At 41.4% G+C, this 25,057-nt stretch overlaps 1 protein-coding gene across 5 annotated transcripts in view; it reads right to left on the bottom strand.

Annotated features, from left to right (window-relative positions):
• Nucleotides 1-12,090, bottom strand: part of luzp1 (leucine zipper protein 1) — a 72,025-nt gene extending 59,935 nt beyond the window's left edge. For 3 of the 5 annotated variants that reach the window (XR_006025574.1, XR_006025573.1, XM_042073455.1), the window contains exon 1: nucleotides 11,831-12,090. The gene's annotated coding sequence lies outside the window, so the exon portion shown is untranslated. The other 2 variants (XM_042073456.1, XM_042073457.1) reach the window with 2 other exon arrangements.
• Between the last annotated feature and the right edge of the window lie 12,967 nt (nucleotides 12,091-25,057).

The raw sequence follows: 25,057 nt of genomic DNA, 5'->3' as shown, positions 1-25,057 counted from the left end.
TAATATTCTGGCTGCATTCACTGTGATTTGGAAAATGGGCAAAAATATAATGTGGTCTTTGCCTTTTTGTAATGGGGCTGGTGAGTGTTGAAGTCTTCAATAATTCGTTTCCCTTAAACCAGCGTTTCTCTACTGGGTCTATTCCCAGGTAGCACCCGATGCGCAATGGACGCACCGTGTTATTCATAGGGAAGCGCTCGTGTCAAGGCAGCGTGAGCGCATGTTTGAATCTGCAAGCACGTTCACTAATGAACATTTCTTGAAGCTGGCCTATCTTTGCGATATATTTGGAAAGCTCAATGAGTTTGAAATCTCCAGTTACAAGGCAAAGACAAGCACCTACCTCACCTAGCAGATAAGATTACTGCATTCACCAAAAAACTTGAGGTAAGGGACAGGCGCCTCGATTGCAACAGTATGCCTTTGAGAATCTGAGTGAAATCGCTGAAACGTCTGCTTCGGGAGCAAGTTTATTTCAAAAATATTTCCCAACCAGCAGTGCTCAGTATGACTGGATTATGGATCCATTTAATGCAGCATGTTGGTATTTCATTGAATATATTGTACAATGCTGTAAAATATTGGCCTATGCTTCCTAATATGTTGCTGGAAAACAGAAATATGTGTGTTTAATTTACAATGGCACATTATGTATTTATTTATTATTATATCTGCAGCACCAGCTGATTTTAACTCTGCTGAAGAGGATATATTTAGAACTTGTCATTATTTCAATACATTTGACAATTTTAAGCTTGACCTACCACTTTCTTAGAGCGATGAGGGGCAGGTGGGGCTCGAAAAGGCCCCCTTGATCAAAGTGGGGAATGAAAGAAAAAGTTTGAGAACCACTGCCTTAAACTAAGCATTTACATGAAGCACAGTAGCCTATGCCGATTGAAACACATTCTGATCAGGTAGGTGCTACCAGGCTCATATAGGCTATCACTTTTAATTGCAAACAGAAAATGTCTAGCTAGCTGTTTATACCAACTTAATATCATGACTATTGCTAATATAGTGCCAAATGTGGAGTTTGTGGACTAGCCATAGGCTTATATTTGAATGGAGCTGATCATTATGAGAGTTGTGTAGATGCTCTTAAAGTGACAGCGCACCATTTATAAATGAGTTAAACTGCATCAAATTAGTAGTATTTCTTAAGAAATATTTTAAACTAACAGTTCTGCTTTGGGCACCAAAATAGCCAGCAGCGGCACTGCACACACACAGTTCAAACACATACTCTTCTTGACAATAGAACAGCCTAAATGTGGCATGCAACAGCATTTTCTGTTTTGGTAAATGCATTACTCCTCTCTGCACTGCAACTGTTAAAAGATGTAAATGTTAATAGAGACTTTGGTTTTAATATTTGTTTTTGCTGTATTTTATTTACATCTATTCGAATGAAGGAGTATACACACCAAAAAGTTAAGATTGAAACTAATAAAACCAAGTTTTAAAAAAGCGTATTCAGGTTGTGTATAGCTAGTGTGTTTTTGTAAAGTAACTAAGTAAAGTAATTAGTAAAGTAACTAATTACTTTTGAAAATAAGTAATCAGTAAAGTAACTAGATTACTTTCTTGGATAAGTAATCAGTAACTAATTACTTTTTCCAAGTAACTTGACCAACACTGGGCATCGCGATGGTTGCTTCCCATCGTGATGTCGGTCAACCATCACGATGGACGATGATATCGTTCATCGGCACAACCCTATAACTAATAGTGATAAAAGTCTAAATACAAATGCACAAATAAAATAAAATAAAATAAAATAAAATAATAATGATGAAAAATGAAATAATAATACATACTTATTTATACATACTGTGCAGAGCTGGATTTTGAACAGATCAAGGCTAGCATTTCTCTAATCTGGCTCTGTTGGTCCAATGGCTTTGTATGTTTTGCTGCCACTGTTGCATAGCTCTCTTGTGTAGTTTGAGTGGCAGCATGGTTTTCCTGGTGCTGAGCCGTTGATGCAGATGCATGGCTGTCTTGTATCAGATTGTTTTGTTGACTGCTATGGTAGGATGGTGGAGATTCAGCAGTGCTGCTTTTCTGATGGGGTGTCTGTCTTCTGCCATTGCGATCTAGGGCTGTGTCATTTAATGCTTTTGCCAGTATTCGTATTCCTTTGTTGTTCAGGTGGATGTGGTCATACATGTGTTGTAGGTGAATGTCAGGATGATTGACCAAATGAATTTGTGGGACAGGGCTGCAAAGCATTTGAAGATCCTTGTTGATCTGTTAAATTAATTGCAGGGGCTTGTCGAGCCTAGGGAGCAGGAATGACACGATTATTTTGGCCGATGGTGCAATCGTGGCTGCTTTCTTTGCTGCCTTACTTAGGACCATTCCTATGTCTTTTTTTCCTGATGTGAGGTCATTAGTGCCCGTATGAATGATGATGTGTGTGGCATCTTTCAGTCTCTTATCATCTAGTATCTCTAGTGCACTTGTTGTTGTTGGGCACCAGAGTTTTATTGCTTTTTTCTTAGGAAACAGACGGTTCATGTTTATGAATTTTCCATTAGAGTCACTCAGAAGGATAATTTCTGGATTATTCTCATCGTGTAGGGGTCTCATTTGATGTGGAGTCTGCATATTTGGCCTAATTGTTTTTCCAGTATTTTCATATATGGCTTTTTTCACAGTGGATGTCCTGTTGTCCTGGGATGGTGTTTTAGAGTTCTCTTCCTGTGGACGTTGCACGGTGCTGATGTTAGTGGTGGCTGGAGCTGGAGTGGGAGAGGAGGCTGGTACAGGAACATTGTCTTCAGGTTTTGCTGGACTGTTCCTCTGTTCTTCCCTTAATATTAGAAGGTCCCTCTGGAGCTCTTCGATTTGTCGGAGGGGCTCATCACTGAGGCAACGGATCTCCGTCTGCATAGCCTGACTGGTCTCTCTCAGGTCCCTCTGGAGCTCCTCGACTTGTCTGAAGTGCTTGTCACGGAGGCAACGCATCACTGTTTGCAGGGTCAGATAGTTCTCCTTAATGTCCCTCTGGAGCTCCCCCACCTGTTGGAGGTGCTCAACTTTGAGGCGACGCATCTCCATCTGCAAGTACAGGTTATTCTCCTCCAGCTCCTTCACTACACTCCTTAGTCCTTGGATTTCCTTTTTCTGATTGTTGAATAGGATGTTTAGTTCCTCGCCATTCAGGTTAGTCTCTCTGAAGTCGACAAACTCTCTCTCCAGAGTGGACAATCCATTCCTCAAAGAGGTTATATTTTTTGAGATGGGTGAGGAGAGAGGGTTGATGTTTGTCTTTTGGTCATCCTGGCAAGATTTTGTACAAGGTTTCACCTTTGTTTCATTGTTGAATAAATTGACAAGTGAGTTGAAACTTTTGAAAGTGTTCTAGGCTGGTCTCAGAGCCTTGAACCATGACAGTCCCATTGTGATAAATATTAAAAGTGAGTTTGCCATTATTGGTGTTGTCATCATCATCATCAACTGATATTTGTCTTCCTCTGCTGATGCCACACTTTTTTTTTATATTTTTGTATGTGTGGCACAGAGCAGTATGCCAAGCTCCTGTACTTTTTGTAAAGAAAACAAGATCGCATTTCACCTTTACTCCTGCAGTGACTTTGTAGTCTGCAGTAAGTGTCTCTGGCATCTCCATTAACTTTTTAAGTTTATATTCTTTCCTTTCCTTTATGGATTTCATATTTTCTGGAAATTTAAATTTCAAGAATGTTTGTAGTAGATTGTTTTTTTCATCTTTGTTGATTGATAGTAAAAGTATGTTGGCACTTCAAAGTATAGCAGTTCCACTGGTTAAACATCCAAAGACGAGTTTACAGGTTCATTCTCATTAAAAAATGAAATGGAATGAAAAAATATATATATCTTTAAAAAAATAAAAATGTTTCTTCTTCTTAATGGGTATTTCTTGCTTTTTTTTACTGTTTGATCTTAGCAATTCTTCAGTTTGCCTAAGTTATTAGCTCTAAGGCAGTTGATTGATTCTTCTTTGAACAATACAATGCAATGTGTTGCTATGGAGACAGCAGATGCTAGTGTAGCAGTTACAGTTGCACTAGTAGAAAAATCATCTAATTCTTATATTTTCCGAAGTTCTTACTTTCTTGTTTGCAGTTCTGTTCGGTCCCTGGGTGTTCTCATACAGTTATCCGCCTTTTACTTCTTTGATTTCTTGTTTTTTTCCAAAAGAAAGTCAAAGTTTTTGCACTGTTTTTCAGGACCTTGGTTGTTTTGCTACTGCTGTAGAACCTCGGAACTTTCAGTCTCTCTCTCACTCTCTTTTCACTTCCTCACCCCTTCTTCAAACATTTCTCTTTTTCTCTCCATCTTTCTATCTCTCTTTCACATTTTTACACAATCCCTCCAAACACACGGTCACCATCCATCCACACATTTAGCCCTGCCAGGCCAAGGGGGAAGACACAGGAGAAGGACAACACTTGTCCCCATTAAACAAGCTGAGAGAGATAGAGACATTTCCACCCACGCCAGCGAGCAGCTCAGCCAACGGGTGATGACAGGCAGGCGTGCACACACACACACACACACAGTCTCAGCTGTGGGCACTACAAGGGATTATACTCAGGTTACCATAACCACAAACACCTAAGGTGGATGGCCAGATCACCCATCCCAATAGAAAAAGCTAAATGTGGAGCAGATTTAGCCTAATCTGGTCTAGACCATATGGGGGTGTTTAACTTCCTATGCACTTATTAGTTCAGTATGACAACAATTGTATTCAGAGTGCCTTACAGCACAGGTAAGGCTAAAATACCATATACTCAGAATGAGTGCAGTCTGAAAATCAAACCCATGGTCTTGGCGTCATCAGCGTCTCACAGTTACACACATTATCTAGGCCACTATATAGCCTCAGCCAGGCTCAGTACTATTGTCTGATTAAATGTTACTTAAACTCTTGTGCATTTTTCCTTGCCCCTGTTGCTCTTGGGTGCTCCTTGTTGGTGCCCCCCACCCAATCCCAATCCTCCCCCACCTTTTTTATGCAGCCCTTGCCACTTAATCTACTAAACCCCTCTTCTACTGCACTTTTTACCCCCTACATATCCTTGTATCCTTGTATGTGCTTGCACACACACACACACACACACACACACACACACACACACGCATGCACACATACACACACCTGCTTAATTAATACATACTTTACTTAATAGTGATCATCAGCACAAGAGTCCATCCAACAGATTTCGGAAATGAAAAAAAGTCTGTTTGCCAAGTCTACAACATACAGGGCCTGGTAATAAATCAGTTTAATATAGGGATGGTGGTGATAGTGATAGTGGTTTATGTGTGTGTGTGTGTGTGTGTGTGTTTGCACATAAAAATAGGTTTTGGTGTGGTGAAGGTTTGAGGGGTGATGTCATGGTTACAGTAGGCCAGAAGTCTGACTCCAGCGAGAGGAGAGGGGGATTCCCAGGTCAGGGGATCTAGTCTTAGACAGAAACACACACACACACACACGGGATCTGTGTGTATATTTCCTGTATTTGCTTATGATCCCAGACAGAAACATACACCGTGCGCACACGCACGCACACGCACACACACACACACACACACACACGTGATCTGTGTATTTATTTATTATCCCAGACAGCAACACACAGGAAAAAACAAGGTCAGTTTTCCTCTGATCCCAGATGGTTGCCTAGTGTAGCCACAATTCTTCCACAAGGTTCTGGTCAAAAGTCACTCAGATGGCATTCACTGCACAGGGTGGCAAAACATCATTACAGAGAAACGCTAACAAATGAAGGCCACAAAAAGACTAAAACCGCAGCTAGACACTATAAAACAAATCCTTCTACCATCCATCCTGCACACACACACACACGGGCACAGGCACAAGCACACGCTAATAAATCGAAATGAATTAAATTCATTCTTTATGCCGACTTGCTGCAGCTGGGTCCAGCTGGCCAGCAAGATGTCAGCACGAGCGCCGGTCGTCCCGGATACAGTGGACATTATTACATCACTGCTGCTAGCGTGGGCTGGGCTCTACGTCGGTCCACCATGATTCAGCGACGCTATTTTGGGAGTCCATTGAGTTATTTAAGAGAAGAAACAGCCACCCGCTGGCCACCCCCACCCTGTCTCTCCCTTCAACATCACTGCTGCTCTGTAAGGATAGAAGGCATGAAATCACTCAGGAGAGGACAGGCTAGATCCCCCCCCCCCCCCCCACCCCACACACACACACACACACACACGCATTTTTATTGTGCGTTCGGCAAGCCAGGCTTACTCCTTTCAACAGCTCCAAGGCCAAGTTACTTTGCATATGTTCGAAGGGTTGGAACAAGGCGGTCATGTAGAAGTCAGGGCCCAAAACTTCTCTCTAGGGGGCAATGTCAATAGTATTGCTAACCAACTCCCCACCCCACCCTCACACACAGCTGGATGCTTCCGGAGGATCATGTTCTCCTAAGAATACAACACTGCAAAGAACATTCAAAAGAAACTGTATGGTTGTTTCACATAACCCTCACAAAAACAGACTACACGCATAACATGTACACTTCCTGTAATTAGAAAGCAGTGTATGCACAGGCTAAAGTTGGACTTGGACTTTTCCTTCTGTCCTCTTATTGAGAGATATTTGCCTGAAAGATCCAAACACATTTCACAGACTGCAGAACATCAAGACCCAGCACCCACTCATCTCTTCACACATCCACTCTGTTCTTCCAGAACTGCCTCTGGGCCATCTGGACCTCATCCTCTGCATCCATCACTCACCGGGGACGTGACAGACAGAGTGTGTGTGTGTGTGTGTGTGTGTGCGCGCATGCGTGCATGTCTGCAACGCTTACATAAAGATCTGTGCAGATCCGTGCACACCTCACATGATAAACATCTGTCAGGCACTTTAGCAGGATGAGGATCCCTCAGCAAATACATGAGAAATGGGAGTAGCATGCATGTGTGCAGTGGCTGCATGTTTGCATGGCCACTGTAAGGCTTGCCCAATACCACTGTTAGCAATTATGTCTCCAGTGTTCTTAGTGTTATGGTCACGGGTCCTTGGTAAACTATCCCCCGCTACTATAATGTCAACTTGGAACAGCAATGTTACATCTGAATAACCATGACACACAGAGGTGCAAAGAGCACAGCTTCAGCTTTGGTTTGGGCAGTGCCCTAGTGGTGGAGAATGTTGTGTGTGCCCATCTGTTTTATGAAGTGCCCATTATGATGGCTCCCTTGGGTTGAGTTTACAACCGTGAAGGGTGTGTGTGAAATCCTGTGTCAGCTTATGCCAGACGAGTGTGACTGAGTGGGATATCAGATGAAGTCCCCCACATGGAGTCAGACACAATCATTTCTGAACCATGCACTCTAATTAGATATGATAAGACCGATACCATACAAAAATATATGAATATATATATAATTTTCATAATAAATCTGAAGTCCTTTTTGCATACACAATAGTTTGGGGTTCTGACTGCTTGCCCAACAAACATTCAAATATGCACAACTTTAGCTCTCCCTCTCTTCTCCTCTAGTTTGTGCAGCACCTTACGTGAGCAGCTCGTGCAGTTCGGCCAGTCTACCGCACCACGCAAGGCCCAACCAGCGGACAGCTGCTGCCACAACCCGCTCATGTTCTCACCCCTGACAGCTGTGGACGATGGGGCTCACAGGGAGCTTTCCTTTATACACACACTTATACACACACACACACACACACACCGAGTAACAAGCTCGGTGAGAGGACCGACGCAGCTCTATTAGCCCCTTAACACCTCCTTAACACCCATTGTAGCATGCACAAAAGGGGCAGTAGCTGATGAAATTAGAGAGGTGTCTGTCTTGACAAATTCATTCTGGACAGAAGAGGGCCTCTGTTGTTTTCATGGTGATTACACTGTTTGGCCAGTTACAGAAGCCAAGGATGTTACAAGGTCATTGGGCACTCATTTCAAAATGGGACCCAATTTCAAAATGGGAGTTTGTGGGTTTTAAGGGGGGTGTGTGGAGGTGGCATGTTTACATCAGATGTTGTAGAGATGTACAAAGCTCATCAGAAGCTTACCTGTCAAGTCAAGTTTATTTATATAGCACATTTCAAACACGGGGATCATTCAATGTGCTTTACATAAAAAGGCAAAAAGTAATACTAAATAAAAGCATAAAGGGGCAATAGTTAAAATAGTTTTAAAAGTAAAGTACATAATAATTAAAAAGAAAACATAAAAGACACAAGGTAGAATAATTAAAAGACAGATTCAGAATTTGTAACTCAGCGATAACAGGGAGTACATTTGATCAATTATCAGAGGGCATCTGAGAACAGTTTGGTCTTAAGTCTAGATTTTAAAACTGTCTACAGTTGGGGCCCTTTTTGATGTCATCTGAAAGTCGGTTCCAGAGCTGAATCACATTGCGACTAAAAGCTGCTTCACCATGTTTAGTTCTAACAGCGGGTTTTACTAACAAGTTTTGCTCCCGAGACCTGAGAGGTCTGGAAGGTGTGTACTAATGAAGCAGGTCTGATAGGTAATTAGTTCCCGTTCCATTTAGTCATTTATAAACAAGCAGTAGTGTTTTAAAGTCAATTCTTTTTGAAAGCCAGTGCAGGGACTTAACTATTGGAGTAGTCTGGTCAGTTCTTTTAGTTTTCGTGAGAACCCTAGCTGCTGCATTTTGTATCACCTGAACTTGTTTGATAATCTTTTCAGGAAGGCTTGTGAAAGGCCCGTTGCAGTAATCAACCCTGCTGGAGATAAATACATGAATGAGTTTTTCTAAGTCATGTTTTGACATCACACCTCTAAGTTTGACAATGTCTGAGGTGGTAAAAAGCTGATTTAGTTATTCCTTTCTTAACTGCACAGAAAAGGCAGCACATGTAGCACTGATCTTTAAAGTAAAGTGATCATCTGAAATGGTCTTCCACAAGAAAGCATTTTCATTCAGACATAAATTGGGTGTGAACCTGGTGAACCCATTCTAGTACTGGGCCACAGCTCCCAGCCACATGTGGTGCAGTATCAGCGTATGTCTTATAACCAGCAAGCCCATTAGAGGGTTCATATTATGGCTGCTGATCTTCATCTTTTTCAAGCCACAAACCAGAGCACTCTATGTTCACTATGTAAACTATGTGTTGTGATACCAATCAGGGCCATTTGCATACACATACTTGGCTCACATTGTCAGCAATGATTTTGCATACACAAAAATCATGCTTTGTATACTAGTCACCAAAAAAATAAATAAAACAGACTAAGTGCAGATGTGCACACAGCACAAGCATCTGCGGCAAGAACAACATGCATTAGAGAACCAAAAAAAAGGAAAAACACGGCCTGAATGTGTAAAACCCAGTGAAGAACCAACAAAGTCTGACATACCAACAGTGGAGACTATCTCAACAACAAGCTGCATGCTTCTGAGCTTCCACTGCATCCCAATGGCATGCCAAGGCCGATAAAAGCCTGCAATTTCCAATTTAATCCGGAGAGCAGTCAATTAGCCACATGCTAATCCACAGGCCTGCGAGTAAAACTGATAATTACTCTGATTGGACACTCGTAATGATTAGCCGTCTGTTTGTGCCAAAATCAGCAGATGCCATTATGTGTGTGTGTGTATGTGTGTGTGTGTGTGTGTGTGTTGGACTGTAAAAGTGTTAAGATTACTGCTTTACATGTCTGCTGCTGTTGCGCAAAACAGACTCCTTGGCAACAGTCTTTATTACTACTCCCACAGACAGACACCATACAACCCCCGCCCCCCCCCCAATCAAATATTACAAAGTTCAACAGAACTGCAACACAATCAACAATGCAGACTGAAGGGAACCTTTACCCTCCTCCGTGCACAGGTGACGTGAAGAAGAAAATAGGGAGGGTGGGCAGCTAAAATGGAGAAATGGCAAGGTCAGACACTTGATAAAGCAGATTTCATTGAAACTAATAACCTCTATAACTACCTCAACTGACTTCCACAGCCAAGGATACCAAGTACACTATGAAAGTTAATATCCAATAAATACATTCTTTCAGACGTTCTGAGGTAGTACAGAAGGAGAGATTAAAACACATTAAAATATACTTAATCATTAATTGAGGGTTCACATGATTACAAAGCAAGCAAACAAAAAAAGACCCTTAAGTGCATGAAGTCCCATGCATAGCTGTGGTCTCTCCAGCAGACAGTCTCTGCCAGGGTCCACTGTGCCCGCCTAGTAGCCCAACATGTACGTGCTTGTGCATTCTGCCCACAAGCAGCAAAGCTGGAAAGTAGCTGGCTCGCATACTTACTGGAAAGCCATCAGCAATTTGCCTTCATGTCTGAAACAGGTCAAGGCAGGTCCCCCTTCTCTCTCTCTCGCTCTCTTTCTCTCTCTTTTATGGGCCCCACCTGCCAGATTACAATTCCGGAGCTGCTGCTGTGGCTACTGCTGCAGCTGGGTGAGTTTCAGCTCAGTTTAAAGCCTCTCATAGGCTACACACACATACACACACACACACACACACACACAAACAGAGGCAGAAACTAACAGCAAAACGCATTCACTTCTCCATTCCCAAACACGCACAAACACAGACCGCAACACAAGAGGAATCATTCCCTGAACTTCATATTAGCCGACAGTCCATGAGGAAGTTCCCATTATGCTTTAAAATGTAGGCAGCCAAAATATGTAGCCTGTGCTGCACAGCACTTTCAACCACATGTTAAACATTATGACGTTTTATATAGCCTACTGCCATCATCAGCATCAATAATGCAACATGATCTCTTATGATCACGTTGAACTTGGTCAATGTGAAAGGTCAAAGTGAACAATAACAGAATGTAGGCTATATTCAAGCCTGATTATGAGGACAGAAGTCTCAAGCGGCAAGAATCCCCAGAGTAGGATTTATTTATTTATCTGCGGATAAAACATTGGGACAAAAGTAACGCCACGATGCGAACATTGCATAGTCACTAGCATACACTACACTGCGCATCGGTATGTCTGCCAGGTTGATACTGTTACATACATGGAGGGGTGAAACAACTCGCCTCCTGCGGGGAGCTGTACAGCGAACATGCAATTACAGCAGTCTATTTTTCGAAGAAAACGAACGACGGGGCCTAGCCAAGATTTGGGAGAAGAGAAGAAAAAAAAATCACCTAGGCTATAATACATGACGCCGTAGACTTCTGAGAACTCTTAGCGGGGAGCAGACATTGTTCTCCAGGAAAACGTCTTTTCCTGTCCACTAAGCAACACGAATGTCCCAAGGAGAGAGAGGGGGGCTACCTCACCGGTAGCTCAACGGAAAATGCAGACAACGTCTAGGCTACATTACGCAAAGTTCTGAATGCTGTGTGATTAGTTAAACGGGTTAACTAAACAAGTCGTATAAAAGTTGTATCATTGTTTAACTGGCTGCTGAGACAGAGGTTGCTGCTGACGTAGGACAGCTTCAAAATGCCTTAACCGAGGAATGCGTGTTGAGCTAGGCTACTCATCCAGAATCTATCACGAACGACTAAAAACCTTGGTTGCTTACCTTCAAATCCCATCCAAAAATGGCTAATGCGAGTTGGACGTTGAAAATAACGATTTAAATAGCACCACAAACACTTGCTCCTTTAATTCGCCGCAGTCCGGTGTTTCGATGAGTCTTCCTTTCGGCTGCGGCAGAAACAGGGAGGGGGAGGAGGGAGGAAAGTTGCCGCAGTTCGGGCACTACTGTCTGGCCGTGTAGACCTACGACTCTAGGAGTTAACAGACTCTGGTGGTGTTCCTTTAACATTTTCCATCCAGCTTCGAACAATCACATGGACTTACCTTAAAGTGGCATTTCACCCAATAATGCTCGCCCCACGTTGTTCTTGTCACTGCGGAGAATCAGGGAAGAGTTGGAAAACACGTCCTATTTCGCGTTAGTTAGGCTAAACGATAAAGTACTCAAAATACTTTCTGGAACAACTTTCGGTCGGTTCTCACTTTCTCCCCCTCCCGGCACCGTAAGATCAAACCATCACATTCCATGAAGTTCCAAACAATGAAAAAGGTGGGTTTTCCAGCGCACCCGAGGACCCACCCCTTAACGACTACGCTGCATCTGACCGCAAAAAGAACGCCCTTCCCATTGCGATCCCGCCTTTCGAGCGAAGAACCGGCAAGGAATACGTTTGCAGAATGCGCTACCGAGTGCATGGGAGAAAAAAAGAGAAGTAGCCTATGGCCTAGCTAGGCCTCTGCTATTACTGAGGCACTCCAGAAGTCCCACTAGAACTTTAAAAGAGATGTCTGCAGGGTTTCACTCAAACTGACTTCAGAGGCTGAAGGCCTTTTAAACATTTTAATTTTAAACATTCTTCACATGTTATATTTTCCTACAGTTAACAATGGCCTGTGCCTTTATGGACCTATTCTGTAAAATATAAGGTCTAATGTAACTGACTTTAAGTGCTCTAATTCTGTCTCCTTTTGTTTTGATGTGGTGTTCACAAGCATGACCCTTGGTCTGGTTGAAAGCTGGAGCAGTTTCTTTATTTTTTCTTCTGTGTACAACTGTGTGTGTTAGTGTACTTCACTCACTGTCAATAACCTAGAACATAGTAGCATAGTTAGGCTACTTAAGCCTTTTTCAAACATGCACTGGATTGTTGACATGATGACATGGGACAACAAGGAGGCGAACGTTCTGCCCCTCAACCCTCACCCTGAACAATTGCACTACCCTATCCGTAGTATTGTTATTTAAAAACGTACATACTGTAATTACACAGCCATAGCCAGGGACGGATCATGGCTTGTGCCAAGTGTGCACGTGCACAGGGGCCCTCAGCCAATGGGGGCCCTCGGATTAAAAAAAAATTGACATGAATTTAGGCTAGATTATGCCCGGTGCTTCTGTCTGTTAATTTGCGGCACAACTGAATGGTGTTATGGAACAGCGGACCGAAAGAAAAATAAACGAAATGTTTTCCTGATCAATAAATACTTCTTAATTCATAAAATATAGAGGCATAACATTAGGTGGAAGTGGTAGGCTATGAGTGCTCATTCAATGTGTATGCGTGTTTGCGAAAGTGAAACTGACCCACTCGTGGGTAGGTGAATGAAGTGGATTCCTGCAATGTTCATGAAAACAGCATAGCGATTGGATAGCCTAATAAATCGCGACTTGTTGTAGGCTTATATCGTAGCAAATAGCCTATGGCGATGTCGATGACAGATAGGCCTACACTTATTTCACTCGTCTCGCTGGAGTGAGCGCATAATGTGGGCTGTTGCGCAAAGAAATTAATTATGGACATGATCTGCATCTCCATTTACCAAACGCTATAGTTTTGCTAACATCTCCACTGTTAAGGTGAAATATGTCTCCTTGCAAGGTAGTGTCAAGCAGCAGTGAAGTGAAAACCTTATCATGCAGGTAGCCAATGTTCACGTCACCTGAGTCAGACAGAAAACGGGTCCTGCTTGCTCTGTTAAAGTTTGTATGCCCCTTCCAAACTGCGTTAAAAGGGTATATTTAACAGCCAGAATTTCGAAATGTTCCAGGGGGAGACACCCCCGAACCCCCCGTAATATGATCAGCACCACCTCTCACAAAATACTATCAACGTCCCTGCTACCGGTCCGTCAGATATGACAACTGTGTCCGGTCCGACATAATGACATAATGTACTACATTTTCATTGTCTGCAATTGTGCACCAGCCTGCACAGCGACAGCAAAGCAGGGCTCGAATTACGTGGGAGCCAGAGGGAGCCGAGCTCCCATAGAGTGAGGACTGGCTCCCATGAAAGCAACAAAGTCAAAAACCTGAGGGGGTCTCTCATATCTGAAGATGTCTGGCATTGTAATTTAATCTTAAACAACCGCTCATTATCCATCCCTGTGCGATCTCTTACCATTAAAGACGTTAAATTAAAATATAGGCTACTACGGGACGTAGACCTACACTACGCTCTTGAACGCAGCATGATACTTCACCACCACACCACTAGACTATATGAGCAAACCGTATCGATTTGACAGCACTCGCAAATCTGAAGAAGTCACCCTGCTTTGATGTGAGTGTTTTGTCTATTTGCATAGGCGTTCATTGGGCTAGCCTTCGTGGTTTGGTACGTGCTGAAAAGTCCTGTTTGCTGTTGAACTTGCGCTTCACCTATTCTATGTTGATTGACAAAGCCATAAATTATGGCCCATAATGCAGCCTACAATGATTGTGTTGTCCGATGATCTAGCTATCCTCTGCCATTCAGAGCTCCGGAAAGTTCCCAGCTATTCTGAAACACCTGTTAGCAATCTCTGATGTCGGAATATTCAATGGCTACCCGACAATATCTCAAAATTGGTCGTCTGTTATTTTCCACGGTTCAACACATTAGCCTACTAGAACATAGTTTGGCTGGCTTTATTCATTTCTGCCAGTTACTGCTTTTTCCCCTGTGTATAAGTTACAATACATGCATTATTGTGTTTGACACTGAGGATAGCCTATCTGAGACGGTGGTCTGGTTTAAATGAGTTACGTTGTGAAATTGAGAATGGCGCAGACTAAATCGTTTAGTCTATTTCTTTGTATTATGAAATTGAAATGAGATATGGACTATTACAATCAATAATATGTTGAAATTAATTAAAAGTAATCAATTTCTATGAAAAATCTATGTCTGTTGCGTGTGTCAAGGTAAAGCCTAGGCCTAGCGTGCGCATATACTGTACTGCGCAAAAGCGCCACTTGCGCCTAGGCTATTTCATTGTATCGCCTTGTTAGGCTATGCGCGGGGTGTGCCAACTTTTTATGAGATAGAGAGACCCCCTTAAAGACAAAAAGATAATTCGAGCCCTGCAGCAAAGAGAGAAGCGCTGGCTGCACGCGCACGTCACTTGCACGCGCATGCGCAAACGCGCCCGCGCGCGTCGCGGTCAGGGGGAGGGGGGGCCTTTTTTGATATTGTGCACAGGGGCCCATATTTGTTTAATCCGTCCCTGGCCATAGCCATAATCTACTGTTACATATTCTACACATACACTTTGTACTACTCTTAAAATGTTACTGTTACTACACTGCACATATCTGTCTATACGGTTCATAGGCCTATTGAATATCCATATTTATTCAGTTTTTATGTATATATTACTGTTAATAAACTGCATACAATTAGGAACAAAATTATTCATACCCCTGGCAAATATTGATTTAATGTTGATTTTCTCTTGACCAATATGTTTGTTCTGGCTGAAAATGATACTACCACATGGCTAAAGGTTGTAAGACAATGTGGTCGAAACATGGAATCAAAATAATTTTCCTCCTTTTTTCACATTTTTTATGAAAAATGGCATGTCCAAAAATATTTATACCCTTTTTAAATAATCAATGGAGACATCTTTATTTGCATTCACAGCTGCTCTCAAAATGGTTCTGGTGATCTGATGGTACCACAATGGCCAGATTGATGGCAAAGAATCATTCCTGCCTCAAAACCTGGATTGCTGCTAAAAAGGTGCGGTCTAGAATCATTGTGGAGAGACATGGAGATGCTTGGTACAGGTATTATAAGAACCATTTTTTTAAAAATGGTGTGTACTTAAAAAGGGTATGAATAATTTTGGACATACCATTTTTCATAAAAATGTTAAAAAAGATGAAAACACTTTTTTTGATTCCATGTTTCTCCCACATTGTCTTACAACCTATGGCTTGTGGACGTGTCATTTTCAGTCAGAACAAATATATTGGTCAAGCGAAAATCAACATTAAATCAATATTTGCCAGGGTAAATTAATGAATCATTTTGTTCCTAACTGTATCTATATTATTTGTACTACTCTTTACTACTCTTACTGCTACTTCACTGCATACTACACGATACTACACTGTCTCACTAATTCACAGATGGGATAAATGCAGAGACCAAATTCCTTGTATACGCAAGTATACTTGGCCTATAAACCTGATTTTTCCATTACATCTGTACATATCCATATCTATTCTGCCCTTATAAGGCTACTGCTATACATTGCACATATTTAGATTTAATTTATATTACTGTAAACCATACCACTTTCCTAATTGTATACTACTGTCTACACTGCTCTATATGTCATACTGTTTATACTGCACCACCTGTATACTGTGTATATCACATTGCACTTTTCTGCTTTTTTGCACTTCTGGTTAGACGCAAACTGCATTTCGTTGTCTCTATACTTGCTCTGCACAATGACAATAAAGTTGAATCTAATCTAATTCAGGCATCAAACGGGTGGGCTGTTAATGTGAACACACAATGTTCTAATTATTTTGCATCAAAAGAGACTACCTATACCTCCTAGTAGATTACATTTGAATACAAAGTTAAGTTTTCTTTTCAGAAGACTTGATTATAGATAAACACACACACACACTCACTTGAATGACCTGGTGGTGTGTGAATGGACAGTGTTGTTGCTCACACTGCTTGGAAAAGGTGTGACAGGTCGTTGTGATGAAGAAAGGTCCTGCTCTGGATTGGCCCTGTAATTACCGCAGCAGTGGCCCTATGGCGGTCCTTATGGCTGTAGCTGGCTGAGTGAACAACGTCTGCCTTGTACAAGCAAGGCCATAAACTGGCCTTAAGTTACACTGCAGCAAGCTTACAGTGAGAGCAAAATTGAATGTGTGCGCACACAGACACACATAGCCTACAGCACACACACATATCTGTCAGAGCCAGTTACCGCAAAACAACACAAAAAGTTGCCTTAGCAATTAATCAGTGTTCAAGAGTACCATAAGCCTCCATATAAGCAGCCCACGTTACAACAACATCATTCAGATTAGTGCTCAGTAAAGTGTCCCGCTAAGGTTTTTTTTTTTTTCATTTGTTTCTTGTCACAATCCAAACAGTCCATCCATAAACAATAGAAAGCCATCAGATAGATAGATAGATAGATAGATAGATAGATAGATAGATAGATAGATACTTTATTGATCCCCAAGGGGAAATTCAAGTTGAAAAACATCATTGTTGGTGTACTAAACATGAAGATTTCTCTTTTATCTGATTTTATGTGATGGTGATGAGGTGAATTAGCCTGACGTGAATCCAGACGAACCAGTTAGCAGATCTGAATTTGCTCTGCAGGTTGGTCTGGAAAGGAGCCCATTGATGTCCGTTTCCAAATCACCAAAAAAAACAGGAATGAGTATTTTCTTTGGAATTAAATTTGGAGTAAACAACTGCATTTAAAACTGATCTTTACAAAAAGGTGTTTGCTGCACAAATTTGTTATGACTTTAATACACACATTTAAGTTTAATTTCACTGCTGGTTACACCTGTAGAAAAGTTCAGAAACGGGCATCAGTGGACTCAAATTCAAATTTGCTAACAGGTTCGTATGTATTCACCCAGTCTAGAGGTGAATACAGACACAAATATATACACTTGCACACACCAGTATGTAGCTCTCTACCGCAGACACATTTTTACAGAACCTAATTCAGCACATTATTAAGGATGATGGCAGCCATTCAAAGACCTGTATCTGAAGAGAAGTGCAGTCCTACACACCCAGGGTGGTAAAAGTTGCATTTGTGTTGATGGCTGTTTAAGACCCACTTTTTTCAGTTGGGTTAGGTATCAGATATTAAATAACTGAACAGGAATTCATACCATTTCAGCCTCATAGCCATGGGGTATGTAAGATGTAGCCAACAGAGTCACTTAAATATTATAGCAGAACTGGACTAAATTGCTGTCATCAGGGGTTGGCAAAATGTGACACCACACATTAACACAAACACACATACACACACACATACACACACACATACACACACACACACACACACGTACGCACACACACACACACACACGCAGGCACGCGTACACACATTCACACACACATGGGCATCAGAACTGGAAAACTGGGACTGAGAGAAGGTGCAGAGGCCACTGATTCCAAACCCAGGGTAGTTTAAAAATCCCAGAAATTCTACCACAAATAACTGACACGTTTTTAACAACTGAACCAAAATGGATGCACTGCTCAGAGAGACAGGAAGAGGCCAGAGGAGGTGGAACTCAAATGCATGCTTTTATACATGAGACATCATGAGTCTAAAATCAGACAGAAAGACATACATGAATGCAGCAGAACTCTCTGGAACTCAATATAGTCAGCTCCACACACACACACACACACACACACACACACACACACACACACACACACAAAACATAACATCTATACACACTTTCTGGATGACCCTTGAGACTCTTCCAGGTCTATGGCAAGTGGGCTTCAGCATGAGACATTATGAAGGGTTTAACCCTTGTAAGGTGCTCAGGTCTGTGGGACCCGTTTTCAATGTTTGCTACAAAAACATTATGCTATTTATTATTTCTTTTAACTCAAACTCATTGGCCTTGGCTACTTTATTACATTATCGGGAAGTTACATTATCAAGTTTAATTACATTTTCAATGGATTCAAGTGCAAATTTGTATTACATTATCGGGGTCATTACATTATTGGGGATTTATTACATTATCAGGTTCTACAGGCCAAATAACCATTTTTTCTGCAGGTCTATTGCCTCAACACAAAAAAAACCCAGTGCAATGTTCTCACAGGACATCTCTAAGCAGAACTAAAGAACCCTTTTCATGCATGTTTTTGATTGCATACCTCATCACAAAGATCCAGTAGATACATTAAGGCATTAAAGAAACACAATGTAGGAATTTCCCTTTTCGTCAATTTCAACGTGCTATTTAGTTTTAAAGGTTGTATTAGTGATGGCGGGATAACGTCACTTCTGTTGACATTCAAACAAAACATAGAGCTAGCTCGTTACTCCCTCCCCCTCTCTGCCGTGCAATTGAAACTCTCCTGAACGCGCATCTCGTTGGTTATTGGTTGGAACACTTTATTTTGCCTTTGAGTGGTTGACAACACTTGTTGATAGCAATTGTTTTTGTGTGCAGATCTCAGAGCCTAGACTGGCTACAGAGACGCATTTTTTGACAGTCTGTTTATAGGGTGGGCAGCTAGCGGATCGGAAAGATTAGATGAATGTGATCATTTATGTTTGGGCCTGCAGTCGCTGACAACCTTTAAGTGAATACCCAATTCATCTAAAACAAAAAAGGTCATGCTCCTATGCAACACCAATCTTACATAGTGTAATATTTCAGGTCTTTTGGGCAGACATTGGCGATGTCTGAGACACCGAACCCCTTTATTTGAAGTCAGTGTGACATCAAAATGAGTGTGAAGTCATTATTTTGATGTTGAAGAACTACATTGTGTTGCTTTAAAACCCACTGCATATCATGCAGTATATTTCTACTGGAGAGTTGTGAGCAGAACTGTAACAGTTCCTATGTACAGATGAGCCAAAGAATCTTCTCTATATAAATGTTCATTGATTTCATGCTGTAGCACAAAGACCCAATGCTGAACTGTCACTGTCTCAGCTTTTAAGAGCTACTGCAGACCGTACCGTATGTTTATAATGGGTGATAAATCAGTGCAGGGCAGGGGGAGAACTCTCTGCCCAAAATATATTTTTTCCAATCCTGTTCCCATCTGGCCCAAGAGAATATCATAGCATTTATCTCTCCTTTTTTCTTTTACGTGGCCTCAGCTTACAGTGAGCCATGTGGAGATAAAATATCCCATCTTCACTTTCATCTCAAGCAGCAGGGAGAAAAGAGTGCTGGAGACGGGGAGGTGGGGATGGTGGGGGTATTGGGGGATATGGGGTAACTGTAAAAGATGTTCTCCAGGAGGTGTTCCAGCCTCTTGTGCTCCCGGAATGCAGCTCCGCTCCGACCATCTCCAGGTTATCCAATAAAGCTCCTGGGCTGCTGCCAACATTCCCCAGAGCACACCTGGACAGAATGCCCCACCCTGCACACACTCACACACACACACACACACACACACACACACACACACACACACACACACACACACACACACACATGCATACGCACATCTTTTAGGAATGGGAGGTGTGCAGAGGGACTGAACACAGGTAACATGCAGACACAATTTCTCATACTGGAGTGTTGGAAAACCAAGGCAGGCAGTGCTTGCTATGTCAGCAGATAAACAACAAGAGCTCAGCCTACACTAAAGCATCTCTCAGGGATGGGCACTGGATTCTATAGAGATGACCTAGATCTATGGAGTTCAACATGGTCTTGATTTGTCTGCACAACATGATCTCTGAATCAGCTTCTATATTTCCACACCAAACTGAATTATACTAAGGCTCTCACGTATTCCATTAATCAATGTGCATACTAACACTAGAGTAACATAACCATTGTTAATAAGAGAATCAAATATTACCCCTATGGAGAAATGACCCCTTGTGACAAAAAATATCTGACAGTGTTTTGCGGATTTCGTGCTCTTCTGTAGACCACTCGAGGTAAACGACTGAACACTGCCCCCTAGAGCACAGCATTGATTACAAAAAAATTACATTCTTCCTCAAAATATGACAACAAACAATCAAATGCACTGTAAAATTAAGAGCATAAAATGGAAATAATTTCATAACATGATTCTCACCTTAATGATCACTCTAATACCTTTTTAAGACTAATTGTAATTTTATTTAAAAAAAATGTGATTTTAAACGAGGAGTCGATATATTACAGTTTTCCTCAATTGTTTACACACAAAAACGGGTACTTCAGACACAATAACCACAACATGTATACACCAACCCCCTGAACCAATTCTGCTATATTAAAAGCACAATTCCTGCTTTACACTCAAAATTAAATTGCAGTTCTAAAACAGTAGAATTGCAGTTTTTTCACAACAGTACACTCAATTATCTGCATTTGGTACAATTTTCATGAAGAAAATCTCTTTGTTTTCACAAGGAACACACTGCCATTCAAATTCTAAAGTTAATTGCCCTACAATGCACACTGATTCATCACATGGGCAAACACCTGTCACACAGTTTTACAATTAGCAATCAGAGCTTTAAGCATAATGCTTGTGATGTGGATGAGGTGCTGTGGTCAGACCGAAACAGAAGAAAGGGTGCAGCATTATTTTTTTTTTACTGTAACTGTATACAGTAAATTCTTCTGTTGTTTTGTATGTAGACCACTGTATGTACAACTTTATGTTGGTTGGGATGTACACTGTGTACATTGTTTTTGTGGGGGAAAATTAAATGTATTTGTTACTGTGTATTTGTGTGTTCTGAGTAAACAATATTCTCAAATATTTTACAACACACTTATGTATGTACTGTCTGTAGCAAGTACTGAATAAAACACTGAATAAAACACTGAATAAAAAAAGGCCAAAGTCATTATGATGAATGGAGAAGAAGTGATTTCCATTCATCACAGTGTTTTACATTGAGCACGTCAGTGTTAAACTGGTTCTTATAAATGTCATATTCATATGATGGTTTGTGTGTGTCATTTGAAAACAAAATACCATTTTGAGAAGAAATAACATTGTTTTGAATGTAAAGTTTCATTTTGCATGAGAATTGAGAGGTTTTGCCCATTGTGTGTGTGTTTAGGGAGAGAGAGAGAGAAAGAGAGAGTGAGAGTGAGAGAGGTTTCTGGTAGATAACTTAAATGGTAGAACATTTTGTTTCATTTGATCAAACTGCATGCCACCCAGAAGCATGTATAATGACAATAAATTAGTTTTGTGGCTCAGAACCAGTTAACTGTCTCTCCACACTCAAGCTTAGCAGGAATGGCATGGCTTTCCCGCCACTTTCTCCATGTGAAGTGGTTCAAGTTGCCTATAACAGTTTGACTGGCACCACCACTGCTCTTTTTTCTCTTTTTTAATGTTGTGAGGCATGCCAGCCCTCATAAGAGCTTTCTGGTTGGAGTCTATCGTTAACCTTAATCCCAGTATTAGGCTGTGGCTCCAATGGGCTGGGGCTGTGCATTTGTGTGCGAGCCTGAGTCGCTGTTGTTAAAACCTGCCATCTCTCACATATTAAAATGTGAATTGCGTTTCATGAAGGAGCTCTCGCTAACCACACAGCAGAAAAGTATTTTCCATGTGTTTCGTAAAACACTGCCTCACACATAGGAGAGAAGAAAAAAATGTGTCAAGAAGAGAAATCTATGAAAGACACTTAATGAGTTATGTGTTGAGTGATAAGTAGGTGGTGACAGGTATTCGGGGGCAAAACAGGAAAGAAAGATATCCAAAGCAAAATATGCAGGTACAAAGAAAAGAGAAGAGAAAAGAGAAAGAGAGAGATGAACAAATGAACACACACATACTCTCTCTCTCTCGCTCTCTCTCTCAGTTCTCTGCTGCCATCTTGTGGTGTTATCCTGTAATGCTGACGGACTGGGACTAAAAAAAGGCCCTGGACTTTCTTCCAAATAGGCCCACTACCATTCGCACTTATAAACACACATTAGCTGACTATCATGGTAGAGTCTCACAATATTATTTTGCCAGTGAATGTATCACATTCAAACATAGTGAGTTAGATTGTACAAAAATGATCATTATTGATTAATGATTATTATTTTACCTCGTACCTTCATTCATATATGTACAGTAGCTAAAGTAACTTAAACCAACAGGGATGTCATATACCATATTGGTTCATAGGGGTCAATAAATGGCCTTGAACAGACATTGCACATACATACAAAGCCTACAGCTTGGTCAGGTTGGTGCACAGTACATCATCACGATGTGTATGGACCTGATTAGAGCTATCCCTTGCAAATACGAGGAAGTTGTGGTAGCAAACGTCAAGAACAAAATGCAATCAGTTTTGCACAAGGACAAACAAACAAAAAAAAAGTGCCATTACCACCCCTTACGAAAATTAACCATGTTATTACTATGACAAAATAACCATGTTTTTTTCGGTTTCATGTTTTTTTTTGGGTAACCATGACTATAGTTTGACCATGGTTTTTTGTAGCCATGATAACCATGGTTTATCACTATAGTTGATAAATAAGCACCATGCCCTGCAGGGGCCCTGCCAAAAAAAGTTGGCCCTATGACAGACAATAACTCTGGGCCCTCTGGGGGACCCCTGTCAGTGCTGGCCCCTTAGAATTGTCCTCACTTCCTGAGCGGTTGGCTGAGTAACAAAATTATGAACACCTTACAAGGGTTCAACCCTAACATTACCATGGTCATTAACCATGGTTTTCTTCAGAAGGTATAAACCATGGTTTTCCTCAGAAGGTATAAACCATGGTTTTTCCTAACCCAACTTAATCGACTGTTAAAAAAACATAACACGGTTGCCATGTTAAAGAAGCCCTATGTAGGTCTGGTTATTCCTTCGCTGTTTCTGGGTTTTCGCCTGATTTGGGCTCACATTTTTCACGACATAGCTCCCCCTGCAGCTTCGGTAGCAAGTGACTGCTACGCTAAACCGCCACTAGCTAGCGAGCTAGCCATCAATAAACCAAGCTAAACACATAGGGCTCACAATAAAACGGTCGAGCAAACACATTGTTCAAGAGACTATCAAATCACATTACAAAAACGAAGTTCACCCAAGGGTAGGCTACTTACAATTTCAACAGCAAAAAAGCCAAGTCGGAGTCCGTTTTGCAGTCTTCTTAGAAACTACAATCTGACTACATTTTCGAGTATTTCCGCCGAGTTACATCCGGATGTGTTAGGACCGCGACCAGAAGTTGCATATTCGTTTTTTCCGCGGAGAAGCATTAGGGGGAGACGAAGCACCCACCAAACGACCCAAAAAGTGTTGTAGAACCATCACAACGACTCTCAACCTGCATAATTAAGGTCATTTTTGCTAAAATTGTTGCATAGGGCCTCTTTAAAACCATAGTAGTACCATAAAGTGCAATAGGGTATGGTACCAAAGCTACTATGAAGAACTATGCATAAACCATAGTAGTACTAGTACTATGGTTAGGAGCATGGTGATCATCATCACCATGGGTTACCATGGTAAAACCATAGTTACTGCATTAAAACCATATGAAACCATGGTTAATTTGGGACAAATAAGGGACAAAACATGCAAATGTGTAGTCTGTGGTGGCAGGGACATTGGAACCCATTTCTGTTTGCATTGAAACAGATGATGTGTTGTGCCTGGTCTCTTGACTTAACTTAAAATCATCAAGTCGAACTTTCATCTCCCCCTTTCTCCCCAGAGAAAATGTTTCGAATTCTGGCTGCTAAACACACCATCTGCGTGGTGTGAGGTAGTGAGTCATTTGTCAATTGCAAGAGTTGGCAACCTTGGTGTCCCTTGCTATTCCTGCTATTGAAAATGTGATCTTACTAGTTTTTTGAATGACAATGATAACAGATAGCATAGACATGGGCTACTGATAGGCATAAGAGAAACATATTTATTTGGAGACTAGCCTACTTGTGTGACAAGGTATACTGTGCCAGGCCGACGGCCGTTGAATTGGACGGCCGTTAAATGGACGGCCATTCTAGACTTTTCTAGAACGTCCATATTGCCAGCCGCCCCTGTCACTCACATCACTGCTCTTACACACAGAAGACCCAAACGCTCTGCACAGGAACCTGATATCTGGGTCAACTCTATGTCCTCTCTAAAGTGCTTGTGGTCAAGAGACCTACAATGCCTAAAGTATTCAATCCCTTGGATATTTTCACCCTTTTCTTGCATTTGAAAGCATATTTCTACAAAGTAATGTTGATTAATTAAAAATATATAATGTAAAATAAGTAATTGCATAAATATTCACCCCTTTCAAGTCAATATTTAGTAGCTACACCTTTGGAGGCAATCACAGCATGTCTGTGTGGATAGGTCTCAACTAGGCTTGCATAATTGCTGCAATTTTACTCCATCCCTCTTTGCAAAACTGTTCAAACTCTGTCAGGTTGTACAGGGATTGGGCGTAAACAACCCTTTTTATGTCCAGTTACAAATTCTCTATTGGATTGAGGTCTTGAGCATTTACATTGTTGTCTTTAAACCATTGCTTTGTAGCTTTAGCTGTAGGTTTCAGGTCATTGTGTTCTTTTCTTTTCCAAAGTCGTAGTTTTCTCACAG

This window comes from Alosa sapidissima, chromosome 19 (assembly GCF_018492685.1).
Source record: "Alosa sapidissima isolate fAloSap1 chromosome 19, fAloSap1.pri, whole genome shotgun sequence".
Classification (NCBI taxonomy): Eukaryota; Metazoa; Chordata; class Actinopteri; order Clupeiformes; family Clupeidae; genus Alosa; species Alosa sapidissima.
Note: the sequence above shows the minus strand (reverse complement) of the source record. Positions and strands in the feature narration are given on the sequence as shown.